Here is a 20548-nt window from a genome sequence, read left to right as displayed (position 1 = left end):
GTTAACCCTTTTGAAGTCAAAGACCCTAGTCACAGATCTATTTTTGTTTATCCTTCCATTTCGTTTGAACTGAATTAGCACATGGTTGCTCGAACCAAGGTTGTCCTCTACAACCAGTTCTATGAGGTCCTCACTACTCACCAATACCAAATCTAAAATGGCATCCCCTCTTGTTGGTTCAGTAACCATTTGGTGAAGGAATCTGTCAGCTATCACATCCGGGAATATCTGGGCCCTATTATTACTACTAGCACTTGTCCTCCAGTCTATATCTGGGAAGTGAAAGTCTCCCATAATCACACAGTTCTCAGTAGTATTTACTTCATTAAAAGCCTTGAAGAGGTCTCTATCCATATCCAAATCAGATTCAGGTAGTCTGTAGCACACCCCAAGCACTATCCCAGGGGAAACCTCTAGTAGTTTTCTTCCCCAATGTGATTTTTACCCAAACAGACTCTGTCTTCCATCACTTCTAATTTCTTTACAGTCTACCTCATCATTGATATACAATGCTACTCTACCACTTGTCCATCTAGGTAGTGGGACCATGGCGTAAAAGTTTGTTAATGTACATGGGGAATGGTCCTGGGAATCCTCCATAGAGAGCTCTAAGAAACTTTCCTATAGGTATTCTGTAGTCCTCTACTGAAGGTTCCTTGGCAGAGCTGCCTTGTTTCTCCCCCGCTGTAGGAAACTTTGCCATGCCACCCAGCAATTATTTCTGCAGGAACTAGAGAGGCACAGAAGCAAGCAGCACATGGAGCCAGTCTGAAGCCACACACATTCAGGAGATGCACCCTTTCATCCTGGGTTACCTTTAGAAGTGAGATATCAGGTTTGATTACTCTAGCCTGTAGAAAAGGGTACTAATATTCAGAATAGTCTCCCTAGCCGCTTGTAGTAACCCCCTTCGCAAACCACCCTTTGTCCCTTCTTGCTTATTCCCCCTTGCCATCCCCTGCCCCACAGAGAACTCACCATATTTGGGAATTGTGCCGAGCTGTGTGCTAGCCAAGAGATAGTGAGGAAAAGGTATGTGTAACTTTTGTGATTCACGGCTGTGAGCACACTCAGAATACTGTCTCTGTTCATTGTTTCTTTGGCTTCTGCAGATGTGTCCTTGAGGACCCACCCCTTCACACAGCCTGTTGATGAAGCACTCATTGCTGCTGTGTAGGTTCCTTGTGTAAGGCTTCATGAGTCATGGGAGCAAGGGGTAGGCAGGGTCTTCAAGGATCACTATAAGCATGTCTACATCCCCCATTGGAACCTTCTGTTCTGAAAAGAAAGTTCCAGCATGCAGCTTTCTACACAGTCCAGTGTTTTGAAAGATACATGCATCATGCACCTTCCTTGACCACCTCATGTTGATGTCAGTGAAATGGCCCCGTGATAGACCAGCACCTGGAAGACCATGGAGAAGTAGCTCTTTCGGTTGACGTACTCTGTGGCAAGATGGTTGGGGCCACTATTGGGATATGTGTTCCATCTATCGCCCCACTGCAGCTAGGGAATCCCATTGCCTCAAAGCCATCATTTCCTGCACGTTACTGAGAGTCACAGTCCTATGTAGCAGGAGGCGATTAATGGCCCTAACATTTGCATCATCACAATCCCCACAGTGGACTTTCCAGCTCCAAACTGATTTGTGACTGATTGGTAGCAATCTGGAGATGCCAGCTTCCACACAGCGATTGCCACTCACTTTTCCACAATAAGGGCAGTTCATTTGGGTGTCCTTGTGCCGCAGTGCTGGGATGAGTTCTGGACACAGTTCCAGGAAGGTGGATTTCTATACCTGAAAGTTTTGCAGCCGCTGCTGATGAACATCCCATACATGCATCACGATATGATCCCACCACTCATTGCTTGTTTTCTGAACCAAGTATCTATAGTCCACCGTGTGCAGCTGTTCCGTGAATGCCAGCAGCAATCTTGAATTATTTGTTTCTATAGCAGATAGCAGGCAGGCATCACCAATTCATTCTCTGTTTTGCAGCTCATGAAATACTGCAGGACCAGCCACGTTGTGTTCATAACACTCTTCACCAGACTGGTCAGTAGCTCAGGATCCATGCTGTCAGGCAGAGATGGCAGGTACACAGTTTACAAGAGCTGCTGAAAGAGGGCATGAAATGAAGTCAGAAGCCCTTGGAATGATGGAAGAGAGAGAACTGCATCATGGGATGGCGAGCACATCCCCATGATGCACCGTGATCCTTTCCCAGAGCTCCCAATGGAAGAGGGTGGCGAGCTGCATAATGCGACAGCTACCCTCTATGTAACACTCCCTCTCTCGATGCAAGAGCAATGACTGTTGAGGTGCTCTGCCGACACAAGGAACGTTGCGTGGATGTGTGCAACTGATTTTGTTAAAGCAGCTTACGATCGTCGACATAACTTCAATAGATTTAACTCTGTAGTGTAGACATGGCCTAAGTAGTCCCACTGACTTCACATATATAAGCGTTTGCTAACTCAAAAACTTAGGCCTTGATCCTGCAATCTGTGCTGCATGAAAGTGAACTAGAAACTAGAAAATTGGACAGCCTTTTAGATCAAAGTCCTTTAGTTATCCACAGAACAGGTATGACATGGTTAGCGGCAGAGCACACTTTCCTTACTACACTGACAATGTGCTTTAACCATGACCTGATGGGACCTCCTCGAGAGATCACAGGATAGTTTGGCCTTCCTGTACTTCATTCCTGGGCTAGTGTGTTGGGACTGGGTTTGTATATTTATGCTTTGGACAACTAGGACTCATCTACACTTAGAATTTATGATGACATATCTGTGGTGCACAGGGTTGTGAATAATCCACAACCTGGTGCACTGTAGCTATGTCAACCTAATCCTGGTGTAGATGCAGATAGGCTGATGGAAGAGTGCTGTTGACCTAGCTACCATTGTTCAGGGAGGTGGTTTTACCTACAGTGACAGAAAAACTCTTTCTGTTGCTGTAGGATGCATCTACACTATAAGATTTTGCGGGCATAGTTATGGTACTGTAGCTAGGCCATTCTAGCTCCCTAGAACTGGACTGAGGGTATGTCTACACTGCAGAGTGAAGTTGATTTACTTTAAATCGACTTTTACCTGCTGAATTGTAGAAGTCGCAGGAGCGTGATCACACCACGCTCCTTGCGTCGGGCTCTCGCGTCCCCATTCATCATGCTTGGGTCGACGTTCAAAGCAGTGCGCCATGGGCAGCTATCCCACAGTGCAACTAGCTGCAGAGGCTTTTGGGAAGCTTGTCATCCTCCCACGATGCAACGTGTTTCCTTCCCCTCCCTTCTTGTCCCAAGCAAACTGCAAATGCTTTTTCACGCTGTTTTTCTATGCTGTGCGCACACTCTTGCTGCAGAGGCCTGGAAGCCTGCTCAGCTCTGCACTATCATTGTGAGCATCACAAATACTTCACGGCTTATCCTGCAGTATTTTCAAAGGCGAGACAGGAGCCGCAGCATGGAAAATAGCAATGTTAAAGGCTGCTCTGCTACAAGCCATAGAGTGACACAATTCCTGTTTGCTGCAGGCTGCCACGCATCATCTTCAGTCCGTGGGGCGCCAGTTCTGGTCCTGGGAAACAAGCACAGAGTGATGGGACCGCATCGTTATGAAGGTGTGGGATGATGAGCAGTGGTTGCAGAACTTTCGTATGCGAAAGGCCACTTTCTTTGACCTTTGCGCAGAACTGTCCCCAGCCCTAAAGCGCGTGAATACTCACTTGAAACCAGCTCTGACAGTGGAGAAGCTCTGTGGAAGTTGGCAACCCCAGACTGCTACCAGTCAGTTGAGAATCAATTCGGAGTTGGTAAATCCACTGTTGGAGCTACTGTGATGCAAGTGTGCAGGGCCATTAACAGACTTCTGCTAAGAAGGGTAGTGACTTTGGGAAACATGCAGGACATAGTGGACGGGTTTGCTGCAATGGGGTTCCCAAATTGTGGGGGGACAACTGATGGCACGCATATCCCTATCCTAGTACCTGACCACTTTGCCACAGAGTACATAAACCGGAAGGGATTCTTCTCAATGGTGTTGCAGGCCCTTGTGGATCACAAGGGACATTTCATTGACATCAATGTGGGGTGGTCAGGAAAGGTGCATGACGTGCGCATCTTTAGGAACTCGGGTTTGTTCAATAAGATGCAGGTGGGCACTTTCTTCCCTTTCCAAAAAATAAATATTGGGAATGTTGAAATGCCAATAGTGATCCTGGGGAATCCTGTCTACTCCTTGTTCCCTTGGCTAATGAAGCCCTACACCAGGCACCTTGACAGCACGAAGGAGCATTTCAATAACAGGCTCACAAGTGCGGAATGGTGGTGGAATGTGCATTTGGGCATTTAAAGGCCAGATGGAGATGTCTACTCCCTAGGCTTGACATCAGTGAAAAGAACATCCCAACAGTTATATCTGCATGCTGTGTGCTCCATAATTTGTGTGAAACAAAGGGTGAAAAATTCCCCCAAGGTTGGTCCATGGAGGCTGATAGGCTGGCTGCAAATTTTGAGCAACCAGATTCCAGCGCTACGCTCAGAACTAACCGTGGAGCGCTTCGTCTATGGAAAGCATTGAAAAATTGGTTTTGCAATGAACCGCGGTAATGTATGTCTGTGCTGTGCCTTTCTCTTTCCCATCCCGCACCCTTGCAACAGCGGCCCCTTCCCCTTCTTTCCCTGCCCAAGCTGTGAATGAATAAAGACAGATTTTTTTAAAGCTGAAAAGTTTTATTTGTGACCCGTTTCAATGGGGGGGAAAGGAGGATAAGTTAACATTGTAAAGTGTCACTATGCAAGAAACTGTCGTTGTGTGCTGTTCTTAAAGGGCCATCGCGTCTTTCTGGTCGCCTCCACCGGTGTGGAGTGCAGCACATGCTGCACCCTGCTCAGCCTCCTCCTAGAGTGCTTAGGGGTGGGGGCGGATAACAAAGTGGTAGATGGTGGAGCGTTTTGGATAGGGTGCAGAGGGATCTGTCCTGCCGCTGCTTTTCCTTGAGCTCTACCAGATGCCTCAGCATGTCGGACTGTTCCCTCATAATATGCAATATCTCCTGTTGCGTATCTTGCGTATCATGCTCCTCCTCCTGTACTGATCTTCTCTGTTCCATGTCTGTGTCTAGTTTTTCAGACAAGGACATCCTCCAGGCTCTGAGCTCTGTGTCAGCAGCCGTGGAGGCGTTCATGAGTTTGCTAAACATGTCATCCCGTGGGTTTTTTTTCTGCTTCCTAATCAGGGAAAGTCTTTCAGCAGGAGTTCTGCAAGGTGGGCTGAAGGCCAAAGTGTCGACTGTAAGAAAAGCAAAGCACAAAGTTGCCATTGTTAGCTGATCCAAAATAGTAAAAGAAATGTTACAATGTAAAAAGAACTCCCCTTCATGTTCACAAAGCTAAGCCAGACCCGCATTCCAATCTGCAAGTAGTGGATGGGTCGGAGCCGTGTTCCAGACATGGTAAGCAAGGGGCCCTTGCATCCATTATGGAGAGATTTAATTAGCACTAAAATCCACAATCCGCACTTGAGCAAGGAGAGGGATCACCAGGCTCCCGTGTAACATATCAAGGACCAGTTTGGGAGAAGGTGGGCAAAACAGATAAGAGGATGCTACGGGTGAAGTGTAGCAGCAGAAAACATAGGGCAAACAGTGTCCTGACCCATAACGCCCATAGCAACAATAATAGTACTAGGAATTGCCTTGGGGAGGTGCCCCAGGACACCGGCCATGGCAGAGGAATAACACGGAGTAACTGTATTGGTTGGGTATTTTAAACTTGCGCCATCTTCCCTAGGTGACCATGTGTGATATCAGTTTCCTGAGGGCAACGCAGGCGGAAAGGGAAGATTTGCTGCAAACATCAGGGTACAGGCCTGGCCCTTATGCTGCTATGCTGTGTTCCGCGATGATGCCTGCTCATTTAATAGTAGAGTGGCAGGGTAAAGTCTCCTACCGTGGTGGAAGAAATAAGGCTACCCTCCCCAGAAACCTTCTGCAAAGGATTACAGATTACATACATGAAAGTTTCCTTGAGATATCCACAGAAGATTCTTGGAGCATACCTCTGCATATAAATAGTCTGTTCTGGGAGTAACCCTCCACTGAAATTTGGCAACACCCAGGAAGCCCATCCCCTCAAAAACACAAATTCCTTTTAAGAAGCTGTACTGGGGACATAACCACAAAAATTAGATTTGCCACACACACTCACCAGATGTGCCTTCCCCTGCATCTCAATCAGTCCCGCTGTCCTATGTGTGGCAGGGCTGCTCTGGGGTAACAAACAGGTCCTGGCTCTCAGGGAGAATGGATACCCTGCTCTCCTCATTCGCTCTGGACTGGGATTCTGTGGAGGTATTGACGCTGTGTGGTGGCACAGTGGTGGGGTCACCGCCGAGAATTGCATGCAACTCCTTGTAAAAGCAGCATGTTTTGGGCGAGGACCCAGAATGGCTGATAGTTTCCCTAGTTTTTTTTATAAGCTTGTCTCAGCTCTTTGATCTTAACGCGGCACTGCTACATGTCCCTGTTGTGCTCCTTCTCCAACATGCTGTGAGATATCTTCTCATAGATATCTAAATTTCTTTTGCTGGCTCAGAGCTGAGCCAGAACAGACTCTTCGCCCCACAGACCGATGAGATCCAAGACCTCTGGTCGATTCCATGCTGGAACACGTTTGGGCCATGCAGTCACCATGAGCAGTTCAGCTACAAAGCTCTCTCCACACTGTCCAAACCAGAAATGGAAATTCAAAATTTCCCGTGGCTTGAGGGGAGGAGTTATTTCCTGTTTACATAGCCAAGTTACAGCAGAGCGTGAATGTCCAGAGCGCTTACAACAGAGCATTATGGGATACCTCCCAGAGGCCAATGGTGTTGATTTGTTGCACTCTGCCTACACTGACGCAAATGCGACCCATGGAATTCGACTTCAATGCTACACCACTTGTGGAGGTGGTTTTATTAAGTCGACTTTTACCGTGATTTAGATCGGCAGAACTTATGTACCAGTGGAGACACATGCTTTAGGGGGTCAACGTAAGTGGCGTTACGTTGACCTCTATTGCCAGTGTAGATCAGACCTCAGACCATCAGTTTATTTGGCACAGGCCACCATCAGATTATTCTAACTGGAGACTCAGAGATAAAAGTCTTCCTTATTCTGTTACCATGACAGCATGTTCTACTCTACATATTCAGTATCTGCTCTTCCGTGGTGGGCAAGTGACTGTAATAAAGTGAACTGGATCAAAGGGGCAGAAAGCTTTTAATTTCACTTTTTAATTCAATTTAAATCTCAGGGCTGCATGAATACTAAATTTAGTTTCTCTATGGTTTCTCTTTGGTGGAAACAGGAGTATGTGGTAGATAAATTATTTAAACATTTCTAGTCAGTGTTTATTTGGGAATGTTTTATTTTAAAAACACTTGAAATTTGTATATGTTGACAGTCAAAATTATTTGCTCAGTTAAAATATTCATTGAATCATTTGTTTTTAAAAAAATAATTACATTAAAATAAAGGCCATATCTCACAACAAGCTCCATGTGACGGCAGGATCAGGGCCTAAATCGAGTTCTATCCTTGACTCAGTCTCCTGCCTTCCCACCTCCTAGTTATTATGTTCTGAGTTACACTGCCTTAAAAACCAATTTCCCCAATCAATATTGGTCCTTCAGGATCTGTTGTATTTTATGTCTGTAAAATGCCTAGCTTATTTTGGGTGCTATATTCCTTTTGAATATTGTGTCACACACACACACTCTTCTGAAAACGGGGCTAATGATATTGGTTTCTTTGTAAAGCACTCTGAGATCAACTCATGAAAAGTGTTGTATAAGAGTTAAGTATTATTACAGCAGTACTAAATAATAACGCTTTCTACATCAGGATATTCTAGACACTCAGTTCTTTTTGCTCCACGACTTATCCTAACAATGGGTAAGTTCTGCTATTTAAAATATTTAGCTGTGTGCAAATTATTATGAAGGCAGGATAGCTCAGGGCAGACAGGAGGGAAGGAAAGCGATGGGGCTATGTACAGCACAGGAGTACTATGTTTTCTCAGCCATTTAATTTGAAAACTGTACATTAAAAAAGCCTTGACTTAGAAATCTCAATATTCGGTTCAAAGTATTACATGCACATGTGTAAAGGAATCTACAAGTCCTGTGCAAGCAGAAGTGGCTGTCAGTTGCAATACTAATATTACTTTTCTTGGAGATGGGAAAAGTTCACTGTGAAATGAAAGAACAAGAGGTAACTGAAGAGGTCGATGAGAGCATCAGGAGTTGCATAGGTGACTGGTTAGTAGGGTAGCAATTCAATTTCAGCAATTTATCTTTAGCTGAATGTATTTGATTACTTATAAGCTGTGATAATGTTATCTCTCTGAATGCTTCTGTTATGTTGAATTCCTTTTAATTGCTTGTATTCAGAGAGAGAAATGAGCACAGGATCACAGAGAGATGCAACACAGGGAGCGTCTTTATTGAACTAACACTAAAACCACCCAGGACTGGCTGAGCAATCACCTAATAGTCTAACTCTATTGTTATGGCAATGTTGCTACGGCAACCTAGGCAATTAGGCAAGACACAAAATACACAATAATTTCCAGTTAACTTTTCTAGACAGGTTTGCTCAACAAGCAATCTTTTTTCTAATCTGTCAACTTCCTAATAGGACACACCCATGCTATTTTACCTCTCTCATTGCAAAACATCCCTTGCATAGAGACTGAATGTTAAAACAGCTGGAGAGTGGGCCATTGTGGATATGAACATCTGGATGCCATGAAAAAGTTATTCTGAAGTTCAGTGGTAACCTGTTTTGTGGTCCTCCACCAATTTTTTTGTAATATTCTTGCCATAATATTTAAACCCTTAGTCTGCCACTGCCCTTATTCTCTTTTTCCTTTAAGAGACTGTTTTGAATTTGCTCCTGGTCTTGTTCATTCCCCTGTTTGTTAATTTTCTCATATAACTAATACTACAAAAACAAAAAACCCCAAAACCACACAGGGCTACAAGCGGATACACTACTTCTTACTACTTTTTGCAACCTAACATCTGTAACATTTCTGTTCCTCAGTGAGACCCCTTGAGAAGAGCCATAAAAAGACAACCGAGATGCCTGTGTCGTTCCCAGCTGCCCTAGAGCCTTCAGAGACTATCATTCCATTTGTTCTCCTCTGAAAGGGACACCTCCCAAAACATTCTGTTGCTGTTTTAACAGCAGTACAGTATGTAAGCCGTTACTCTTGCAGCAGTCCCTTCAGCTTCTGTTCCTCAAGCATAGAATACACCCATGGTAATAGCAATCACTGCAGCTATACCTGGAAAAATATTCCTAATCAGCTGCAGGCCCAATGGCACTTAGCAATTTCCAGTTCCAATACACTACAGGAGCCTGTATGACGATCTCCCTTGTCCACCACCAGACAGTCATCCTCATTCATCCTCATGTAAGTCCCGCCTGAGGCTAGTAATGGGGACATTACCTCATACCATGCCTCCCCAGGCCAATCCTATCACTGTTTCCAACTTTCCAAAAGGATCTGCTTCTACATTCTGTTTTGATCCTCTTCTATTTCTTGCACACTTGCACCAAAAACAATAGGAGTTTGCAAAATAAAAGTAATGTCTGCTTTGGTATGCTACGAATCCACTTGTTTGGACCCTCTTACTGCTCCTCTGGACTGCCCTGATCTTCTCTATAAGCCCACCCAGCTGCTTTGCTCTGCTCTGAACTTCCACTGCTGCTATATTAGCATCCCTGTCAACTCACAAGGCTACTGTGTCAACTGCTCCAATCCTCTTTCCCAATGAGAGTCTCTGTACTAAAATATAATCCTTGTAACATAGGACACTGATGTGAGCTCAAATTCATGAAAAGTTGCTACAGCGCCTGGTCAGAAGCTGTATTCCCCCAAATATTGTTTAAAATTCAGACTACTGAGATGGTTTAGGCCACATTAGGAAGCAATGGCCTGCTTTTCTGTTCTGAAAAGCAAAGCATTTTTTCCCCTCCAGACAGAATGTGGGGAAAAACCCCACCTATTTAGAAAATAGATTATGTGAATTTCATGCTTTTGGAGATAGACAGCCCTGGAGACCAATGGCCTCATTCATCAAGAGGATGTATGCAGCAGCAGTTTAAGCCTCCTTGAACCTCCCAACCACTATGTCTCTCTCAATTTGGAGAAGCTTCCTCTAAGGATGAAAAGCTAGTTCACATTTCTATGACCCATTCAGTTCTTGACTACTCTGCTGAAGCAAATGATAGTGTTGTTAATGAGGTGAGTTTTTTGGGTGACATGGACAGTTCTAGTGGAAATTAACTGACAAAAACCAGACCTGAAAAAGATGTCTGTGTAAACTCAAAGCTTGTGTCTTTCAACAGTTGGTCCAAAAAACCCCAAATTACCTCACCCACCTTGTCTCTCTAAAAACCAAACAGCACTAATTGGGCAACAACTTTCAGTAATTACCATCCTGGCTGCATTTAAACGAATGATCTAGGGGCTAAACGTACAATATCTCATTCAAAACTATTGAGCCATTCATCTTCAAAGACCATTCCAAAAAAAAAAAATCCAGCTGTAATCACTGAGAAGTGCTTTCACAGAGTTTTCTACAGTTTCAGTGGAAAATATTTGGCATTTTGGTTACTGTAATAGAGGTCTATTCAAATATAATTTAAATCAATTTTTTAAAAAAATCCTAAAAAAATCAGGGTTTGTACTCAGTCTCCCTGAATGTTTCACCTTTCTCTCCTTCCCCTTCTCCCCCTCCCCCAGGTCTGTAGTTCTACCAGGTTTTTTTTTTTAAATATATACTCTCATTCTCTGTTCTTGCAGAACAGTCTGCATTTTCATTGATCAGCCCTTATCTGCCACTGCATCTTTCCTTGAAAGAGTTTCTATCAATACCAACAGAACTATGCTCCTGTTGCACTGAATGGTCACTGCTGAAAGCGTTGGCTGTCACTGACACAACACATCACCAGCAAAGCATGGAAATTTCATTGCCTGCAGATACCGCACTTTGGGCTGTGTGCTTGTTACATCACAACAAGGGTTCGGCTGGGTCAATAGCGGTAGGCTGGAAGCCAAGCTGTGGGACTGACTCATGCGGGAAGTTCTTATATGTTTTAGGCTATGTTTACATTGACGGTGGCAAAGTTGCTGCCATCAGATCGACTTATCTGAATCGACTGAGTGGGCAGTGAAGACCCCCTCAGTCGATCCAGAAGTTGACGCTGTTAATCCACCCCTTAGCACTACGTCGACGGGAACGCGGTTCCCATCGGCGCAGTGAAGACGGCACACAAAAGAGAAGCACAGCAGTCGACAGTAGTTATGCATGTTTTCTACGTAGTTTGCGTAACTCCCGTAGACTGCTGCCGAATCACCGGAGTAAGTGTAGACCAAGCCCCAGATATATTTGTGCAGTATTGTCTATAATTATGTTTTCCCTTAAATTCCTTTTCTAGTGTATGTGTCAAAGGGTTTCAGTATTATATCAGGGCCTAGTATCTATGTGTATTCTAACAGTAACTTAATTTCCCTGGTGCTACTGAAGCAATAGAAACAATAAATGTATTATGGCCAGGAAACAAGGGCCAATACCCACTTTCTTGCAAGAAGTTCTGTGAGCTTTCTAATGACCACAGGTGGTCAGGGCCTCCATTTTACATCTCAATCAAAAGAAAGCACATTGTCCTCCAATATACTGGAGTATTAGGAATGACTCGGATGGCAAGAGTGCCACTAATTGAATCACCAATACCAATTCCTGAAGCAGCTAGGTTTTACACTGTACCTCCCAAGTAACAGTAATATTTCTGCACTTCGTATACTTAGAGAATTTTACAGAAATTAATGAATCCTCACAATACACCTGTAAGTTTGGTAGGTGTTACTTCTCCATTTTACAGATGGTAGAAGTGAGACAGGAAAGTTAATGTCTCAACTTTCAGTGATGTTGTTCACTCATGTAGCTCCCAGTAATTTATCGCTCATTTGATTATAGTATATTTGTTTTATTATTACATCCAAAAGAAACCCACATTAAAAGAATATTAATGTTACAAAGTCAAGAAATCCAAAAAATTAAGAAATGCCAGAAATAAGATTGAATACACAATCTTAATTCATCCCCCTTGTGCATATGCATTATGATAGTCTAATTACATGATCACGGTATTTTTTCCACAAGACCCCTGACTCATTCAGTGAATAAGCATTTATTCAATATCTCTTTTTATCTTCCACATTCAGTGTGTGGCTGCAAGCCTTATTTAACGCATGTGGTCCAAAACCCTATACTGAATACAAACATTCCCTTGTGAATGTTTCTGTGGTGCTCACCATATGGCTGCGTGTTTCACAAACATTAGTGAATTTATCTTCATGATACCACTATATTTTCTCCACTTTAGATATGGGAAACTGAGCCACAAAGAAATTAAGGCCAAAGTTGTCAAGAGCCTCCATTAGCTTTGGGTGTCCAACCTGAAACAGCTAAGGTGTGATTTTTTATGATTCAGCATTTTTTTAGTTCAAAGCACAGTTCTAATCAATTTCATTTGCAGTCATGAGCTTCTGCAGACTGGTCCCAGATGTCTCAAGCTGGGCACTCGGAAAACGAGGTACACAAATTAGTAGTCTACTGTGAAAACACTGGTTCAAGTGACTTGCCCATCATCACAGCACTCTGTAGCAGAAGCAGGACTAGAATCCAGTTTGCTAGAGTAACATTCAGCTTTCTTAATGAGGAGGCTACCCTTTTACTTCTTTCATTCTGCTGCCTAATTCATTCTCATGCCACCTTCCAAGAAGTGAGGGGTCCTACAGACAACAGCTTCAAATACTTAGACAAGATTAGGGGGCTGGCACACATGATTTATGAGGAGAGGCTTGTTTAGTCTGCAGAAAAGAAGAGAAAGGAGGGTTTGTTAGCAGCCTTTAACTACCTGAAGGGAGGTTCCAGGTAGGATGGAGTTAGGCTGTTCTCAGTGGTGGCAGATGACAGAACAAGGAGCAATGGTCTCAAGTTGCAGTGGGGGAGGTCCAGGTTGGCTATTAGGAAAAAGTTTTTCACTAGGAGGGTGGTGAAGCACTGGAATGGGTTACCTAGGGAGGTGGCGGAATCTCCATTTTGAGAGGTTTTTAAGGCCTGGCTTGACAAAGCCCTAGCTAGAATGATTTAGTTGGGGTTGGTCCTGCTTTGAGCAGGGGGTTGGACTAGACGACCTCCTGAGGCTCCTTCTAACCCTAATCTTCTATGATTCTAAGATAGATGTCTTTAAGTCATCAAGGCCTGATGAAATACATCCTAGAATACTTAAGGAGGTAGCTGACGAGATCTCTAAGCCATTAGTGATTATCTGTGAGAACTCATGGAGAACGGGAGAAATCCCAGAGAATTGGAAAAGGGTATGTCTATAAAAAGTGGAATAAGGACAACCCAGGGAATTATAGATTAAACAGCTTAATTTCAGTATCCAGAAAGATAATGGAGCAAATAATCAAACAATCATTTTGTAATCACCTAGAAGATAAAAAAGTGATAAGTAACAGTCAACACAGATTTGTCAAGAACAAATCATGTCAAACCAACCTACTATCCTTCTTTGATAGTGTGATGAGGTTCACTCACCACAGCAGCTGGCCATCATGGGGATTAGCTCTGCCAGCTGGTGCACCCTCTCCAGGTGGTACCTCTCCTGTTGCCTTCTCCGCTTGCACATCCACCTCAGTCCAAGTACAGCAGCATCCTCTTCATGACTCAGCCCTCCTGCCATGTCACTATCTGTATTTTCCCCTTCTGGGAGTGGGTACCATTGTTCAATAGTCAAGTCACTTCCCCAGTGGCAAATGGAGGGACCAAGGCCTGCCCACTACTTCAGATCCCAACCCAGGGACCTTGTAGATAGCAGCCTTCTAGTGCATCTCTTTAACTTCCTTCAATGTTGCTTCAATTCCCTGAGCCACTTTCCCATGGCCCCAGCACCTTCTTCACCCTTACCACAGGGCATTCAGCCAGCGAATCCCAGCAGCCATCAAGGAGCTCCCTGTTGCTCCCCTAGTCCCTGACAACAGCTTCTCTGTCCAAGGTGCTACCCTTCCTGCAGCCTGCTAGGAACATAGTCCTCACTCCTAGGACTCCTCATAGTAACCGACCCTGCTCTGCTCTGCAGCTTCTTTTGCACTAGCCTGCTGGGTTCTGATTGGCTGTTCAGTGCAGCCTCCCTCCAATTGGTTGTTTCCTGCGCAGCATCCCTAGGCTGCTAGAACTCACCTCTCCTGCTTCTCTCTGGGACCCTGAGGCCTCCATTAACCCCTTCCACTTGGCTGTGGGATGAACACCCCAACACAGACGGAGTAACAAGCCTTGTCGATGGGGAGAAGCAGTCAATGTGCTATATCTCAATTTTAGTAAAGCTTTTGATAGCCTTACATGACCTTCTCTTAAACAAACTAGAGAAATGTAGTCTAGCTGAACCTACTATGAGATGGGTACACAACTGATTGGAAAACCATACTCAGAGAGTAGTTATCAATGGTTCACAATCAAGCTGGAAGGGCATATCTAGTGGAGTCCCGCAGGGATCTGTCCTGGATCTGATTCTGTTCAATATCTTCATTAATGATTTGGATCATGGCATAGAGAATACACATAAAGTTTGCAGATGATAGCAAGCTGGGAGGAGTTGCAAGTGCTTTAGAGGACAGGGTTAGAATTCAAAATAATCTCGACAAACTGGAGAAATGGTCTGAAATAAATAGGATGAAATTCAATAAGAACAAATATAAAGTACTACATTTAGGAAGGAATAATTAATTGCACAAATACAAAATGGGAAGTGACTGCCTACAGGGGTGGGATCCCAAACTAAATGAGTGAACAATGTAATACTGTTGCAAAAGATGCAAAATCATTCTGAGATGTATTAGCAGGACTGTTTTAAGCAAGAAATAATTCTTCTACTCTACTTAGCATCAACTGGATTGCTGTGTCCCGTTCTGGGCACCACAATTTGGGAAACATCAGGACAAATTGAAGAAAGTCCAGAGGAGAGCATCAAAAACTATTAAAGGTCTAGGAAACAGAATCATAGACTATTAGGGTTGGAAGGGACCTCAGGAGGTCATCTAGTCCAACCCCCTGCTCAAAGCAGGGCCAACCCTGACTAAATCTATGACCTATGAGGAAAGATTGAAAAAAATGGATTTGTTTAGTATGGATTGGGGACATAACAATTTTCGAGTATGTATTGACCCCAGATTTGGGTCATTGGCAGGACTCAGACCTTTAGATCCATAGCACAGAGGTCTACCATTGGAGCTAGTAGAGTAAATAAGTCACGGCTTTTAACAGTGAGGGTGACTAAGCATTGGAACAAACTACCAAGGGAAGTGATGGATTCTCCATCTCTTGATGTCTTCAAGTCAAGACTAGATCTCTTTCTAGAAGATATACTTTAGTCAAACAAATTATTGGGGTCAATCCAGAGACAACTGGGTGAAATTCTATGGTCTGGCTTATACTAGATGATCTAATGATCCCATCTGGCCTTAAAAATGTATGAGTAAATAGTAGCAGTAGTAGGCTGTTATCCTCTATGTGGACCAGTCACTAGAAAGGGGATGAGACACACACTTTGCCAGTGGATTTCTCAGCTATTTGCTGACAACAGAGGGATGTAGAGACTGAGGAATCCTGGTTCAATTTCAGCTTATGCAGAGAATTGTGCTCTGGTGGTTATTGTCCTCTGTGCCCCTAGTTTATTTTTGTGCCCCTTCTGCTCCTATCGACCCTCTTCCACCTTGGCTTCTGTCCCCCATCACTCTGTTCCCATCCAACTCCTTACACCCCCCTAGCTCCTCCCTCCCCACTGGACTTTGGGCCTCTGCCCTCTACTTTGGCTTCTTCCTACTCTCTGGGTACTCCTCTTCCTCACCATCATTTCTCACCCTCTGCATTCCAGTCAGGCTGCTTCCTCCTTCTCCTCCTCACTGCCTATTAGCAGGGGAACCTTGAGGGCACAGGAGAGACAGTTCCCTTGTTCTCATTTCCACTGCACCCCTGGCAGCCAGATGGAGCAATTCCGGGGAAAGTCCTGCTCTGCCCCTGCAGCCCTGGGATGGAGTGTGCTCAGTCACTCCGTGCAGATCGCACATGTGCAGTCCAGCCACATAAAGGTGTTATGAGGGGATGGAGCACGCTCCGTGCAGATGGAATGTCAGATAATTTAACTGTCAGACTGTAACAAGTCCCTAATGAACATGCGGAAAGAGATTTTTCGTGGGGACAGTCATGGGTGGCACTGACTCCTGCCTTTGGGGAGGCTGGGTGTGTGGACACTGGTGCTCAGACCGTGCCCCCCTCTGCTCCACCCTCCTAGGCCCTGCCCCCGCTCCAACCCAGGCCCTAAACCCTCTCAGTCACCTCCCCAGAAAGGCATGAGTGGCAGGCAGGGGAGAGAGGAGGAATTGGGGGAGAGGTCCTGAGAGCCCCCTCACCAAAGGCTCCTGGAGCCAAGCTTGCACCAGGCCTTTCCAGGGGCTGGTGCTGAGTGGCCGCAGGTCCCTGGCTGGCTGCGCAGGACCAGAGGAGCATCCCGCGTGCTGGAGCCAGGGCCTGCTGGGCCGAGCAGCTCCAGGAGCAGCGAAGTTCCCGCTCCCCACCTGGCAGCCCCAGCACTCCCAGGGACCCTGACACAGGGCACAGCCAACTCCCCATGCAGCTGCAGCAGGAGAGAACGGGGAGCATGGCAGAGAATCAGCACAGGCAAGTGCTTGCAAATGGTCCCAGAGGTGGTGTGCTCCCGAAGCGCCCTGGGTCAGGGACTATCTGTGGGGGCTCTCTTGGGACAGCGGGGAAGGCAAGGGATGCAGTGATTTTGCCCCAGGGGGAGGAGGGCGGAGGCACAGGTTGGGGGCACTGGAGCTCCACTAGGGCAAAACCATTGTGATCCTTCCCTACTGTCCCAGGAGAGCTCCCACAGTCAGTCCCTTACCCAGGGTGCTTCGAGAGCATCCCAACTCTGGGACTGTTTGCCAGCACTTACCCTTCTCTGCTGCTGCCCCAGCTGTCTTCTGCTGTAGCTCCCCAGGACCGGGCTGTGCCCTGTGCCAGGGTCTCTTGGAGCACTAGGGCTGTCAGGCAAGAAGCGGGTACTTTGCTGCTTCTGGAGCTGCTCAGCCCAACAGCTCCAGCTCCAGCATGCAGGACACTCCTCTGGTCCTGCACAGCCAGCTGGAGCCCTGTGGCTCCCCAGTGCCCAATGCCAACCCCCACAAAGGCCGGGTGCAAGCCAGGCTCTGGGTGACTTTGGTGAGAGGGTCTTGGGACTCCTCCCCCGAGGTCCGCCCTGCCTGCCGCTCTCGCCTCTCAGGGGAGGAGGCCGAGTGGAAATGGGACCTGAGGTGGAGCATGGGCGGGATGAAGAGGCAGAGTGCGAGCTTCCAGCAACGGCTGTTTTGGGAGGCTTAGCCTGCCCAAGCTTCTTATACCCACTGCCCAAGAGGACAGTAAAAGGTACATACCTACATCAGAGTGTCTCCCCCATCTCTTTCCCCTCCCCACCAAATTTCAACTCATTGCTTTTAAGCATGGAGAATTTTTTTTAATATTGTTTTAATGTATTTTCCCCAATCTCATTTTCAGAAACAGCTGAACTCCTTTAGCTGAAACTTAAAAAGATTCAGCCCAAAGCAGACACGGCATAGTAAATTTTGGCCCAAATGGTTAATTTGGCAAAGTTACATGCAACTGAAAATAGAGTTTTATAATGGGAAGTGCTGGGGAAACTTAACTGTAGGCAACACTACCCACACCACCTCTAATAAATGACGACATACGTGAAGGTGATGTGAAGAAACAAATATACCACACACGTTTGACCACATTACCTGCCATCTCCTGGGACTTATTCTAACATTCCAAATGTCTAATTAATTTCAAACAGTTACCATTAAAAAAAATAAAAAGGAAAAAAACCTGCTATAGAGAAGTTTCTTCCTTCTCCCCCAAATATGAAATCTCATCCAAGTAATTATCACAGTTCAAGGCCCAAGACAAGCAAAATTCAGTCACTAGCCAGAATTATGTGTTTCTTTATATAATAATGTTATGCCCTCATCATGCCCCTGCTGGACTTGAGAAGTTTATCCCATTGGAATAGGAGATTCCAGGCTTTTCATTACGACCCGGCACTCACTTCTACTTCACTGAACTTTAAATTAGAGATGACTTTGATGAATGAGGTTATTATGGAGGAAGAGAGTTCGTCAAAGCCCTTATATAAGAGCTAATTATTATGATTATATCTATCAGCATCACTTGCGTCTTGCACCTAGGGTCAGCTTTAACCAGCTGCTCTTCATCCAGGTGCAGATTTCTGACAGATATTGAGAAAGCTGGGAAAAGGTGCTGTTTTCATGTGATGTAAAGGAGATGTGGTTGTGGATTTTATCTGTGTAGTGCTGGCATTTCAATTCTCCTTATAGGCATCAATCTTACAGTGGAGGGAACTGCGCTTTGTGGAATCAGCCAGTAGCCACCTGAAAATGCCAAGGTCAGGGCAGGCTGTAAAAGGAGAGCAGATTCTCCCAGCACTGGTGGGTGACACTGAAGTCAGACTTCCCAACCAGCCACAAACAGTGCTTCTGATTCCCCAAGAAGCCAAAATAAAAATATACACAGCCCCCTTTCCTGCATTTCAGTCTCCGGCTCCCAATTAGCCACTAGGTCCAGTAAAGAGATCAGTTATTTAAAACTCTATGCTCTTTACCAAAAAGGTTTCTCCTGACCCCAAAAGGTCAGCCACAGTACCAGATCAATATAAGTCTGGATCTTACCCAAAATACCACGCTGCCAGCCAATCCTTTAGTAACTAAAACAAAAGGTTTCTTATAAAAAGAAAGAAAAACTATAAGAGAAATGTTAAATGATTAAAGCAATCAGATACATACAAATGATTTGAAAGTCCATATATATCAGGTTTCTAGTAGAACTGTGGAGTTTGCAGGCTTGTATAGTCCCTTTGGTGTACATCCAGTACCTGGATGGGTCTCAGTCCTTTGTTTCACAGCTTCAGTTCAGTTCAGTTGTAGATGAGTTGATCCAGAGGTAGACAGTAGACTAAAGACAGAGACTGAAAGACAAAATGGATCTCAGGCAGCTGCCTTTTATGTCCTTTGGTCTTTGCCATGCTGCTTGTGGAATTTTACAGGAACAAAATGGAGTCCAGAGTCACATGAGTAAGTCCTGGTGACTAATCAGGTATATCCCTGGCTTCTCCCCCGGGCCCCTTGTACCTGTGAATTTCTTAATGGGCCATTAAGCAGGCTAGTGTCACCCAGACACAGCACAATTTGAAATACAGATATATCAATCATATCCATAACTTCCATTACACATATAACACATGAACATAAACATCATCATCTTACTTAGCACATTATAGCCTTTCTAACAGTACCTGACATGGCATATCTCATATGAATTACTATGATTTTGACATATTGATGTTAAACAAGATAATAAATGCCCCCCTCCCCAATCCAGCCAGCGTGACATCCCCAACGTGAGATTGGTGAAGAAGGGAGTAATCAGAGCTCCTGAATACACCTTAAGGGCCCCCCTAATCCAGCCAGCGTCACACCATAGTTTGTAAAGCATTTAGGATTTTCAGGGTTGAGATTTTTGAGACAAAGTCAGGAATCATGACATTTTGGTCATGGCATAACACAGCATTGCAATGTGATAATATTTCAAGACATCACAAAAGTGAAGTCAGGACTGTGGATACAAGACTGTCCTGGGGAAACTGGCTCTGCTGGGAGGACTGGAGTATGACTGCCCGATCTCACCAATTGCAGGAAGAATTCCTCATTGTTCCTCACTGGCCACTGACTCCCTGGCAGGGCCTCTAAAAAAAGCCGTTCCTGTATACAACCTTCTAAATAACTGCTTAACTCTCTAAACTTAATAAATATAATATATTATCATTAATTTTAAGCTTTATATTTAACTAATATATTTATAAAAAACCTTACACATTAAACCTTATTAATCTGCAAATCAAGCATACCGTGTCTCACTAACATCCACACTAATCACAAAATATCCAGTATCAACACTCATTTTAGATGAATTTTCAAACCAAGACTATTCTCAAAAAGTGACACCATTAGCTTCAAATCTAGTCAACACTGTTTTGCTAAGGCATAGTCACCTCGGCTACTTTACGTATTTGTTGTACCTCTTTCCCTTAGCCTTGTCTATTTGTTTGCTCTTTTTTAGGTGGGGAGATCTTTGGGGAATGTACCATTCACTTTCTTTCATGTATGTAGAGCAGCCAGTACATTGTGGGTGCTTCATTTTACAATTGCAGTTTTCTATGTTTGATCTCATTGGCAGATGGCTAAAGCATTGGTTAGCCTTTTGTCTCTGGGGAACTTGTTTATGACTACCCTTAAGAACATGTTGGAACATGTCTTTGGTATTATCATATAGTGGAATTTTATATCTT

The sequence above is a fragment of the Emydura macquarii genome, unplaced genomic scaffold (assembly GCF_026122565.2).
Source record: "Emydura macquarii macquarii isolate MOO-44397 ecotype Brisbane River unplaced genomic scaffold, CSIRO-AGI_Emac_v2 contig_2636, whole genome shotgun sequence".
Lineage (NCBI taxonomy): Eukaryota > Metazoa > Chordata > Testudines > Chelidae > Emydura > Emydura macquarii.
Note: the sequence above shows the minus strand (reverse complement) of the source record.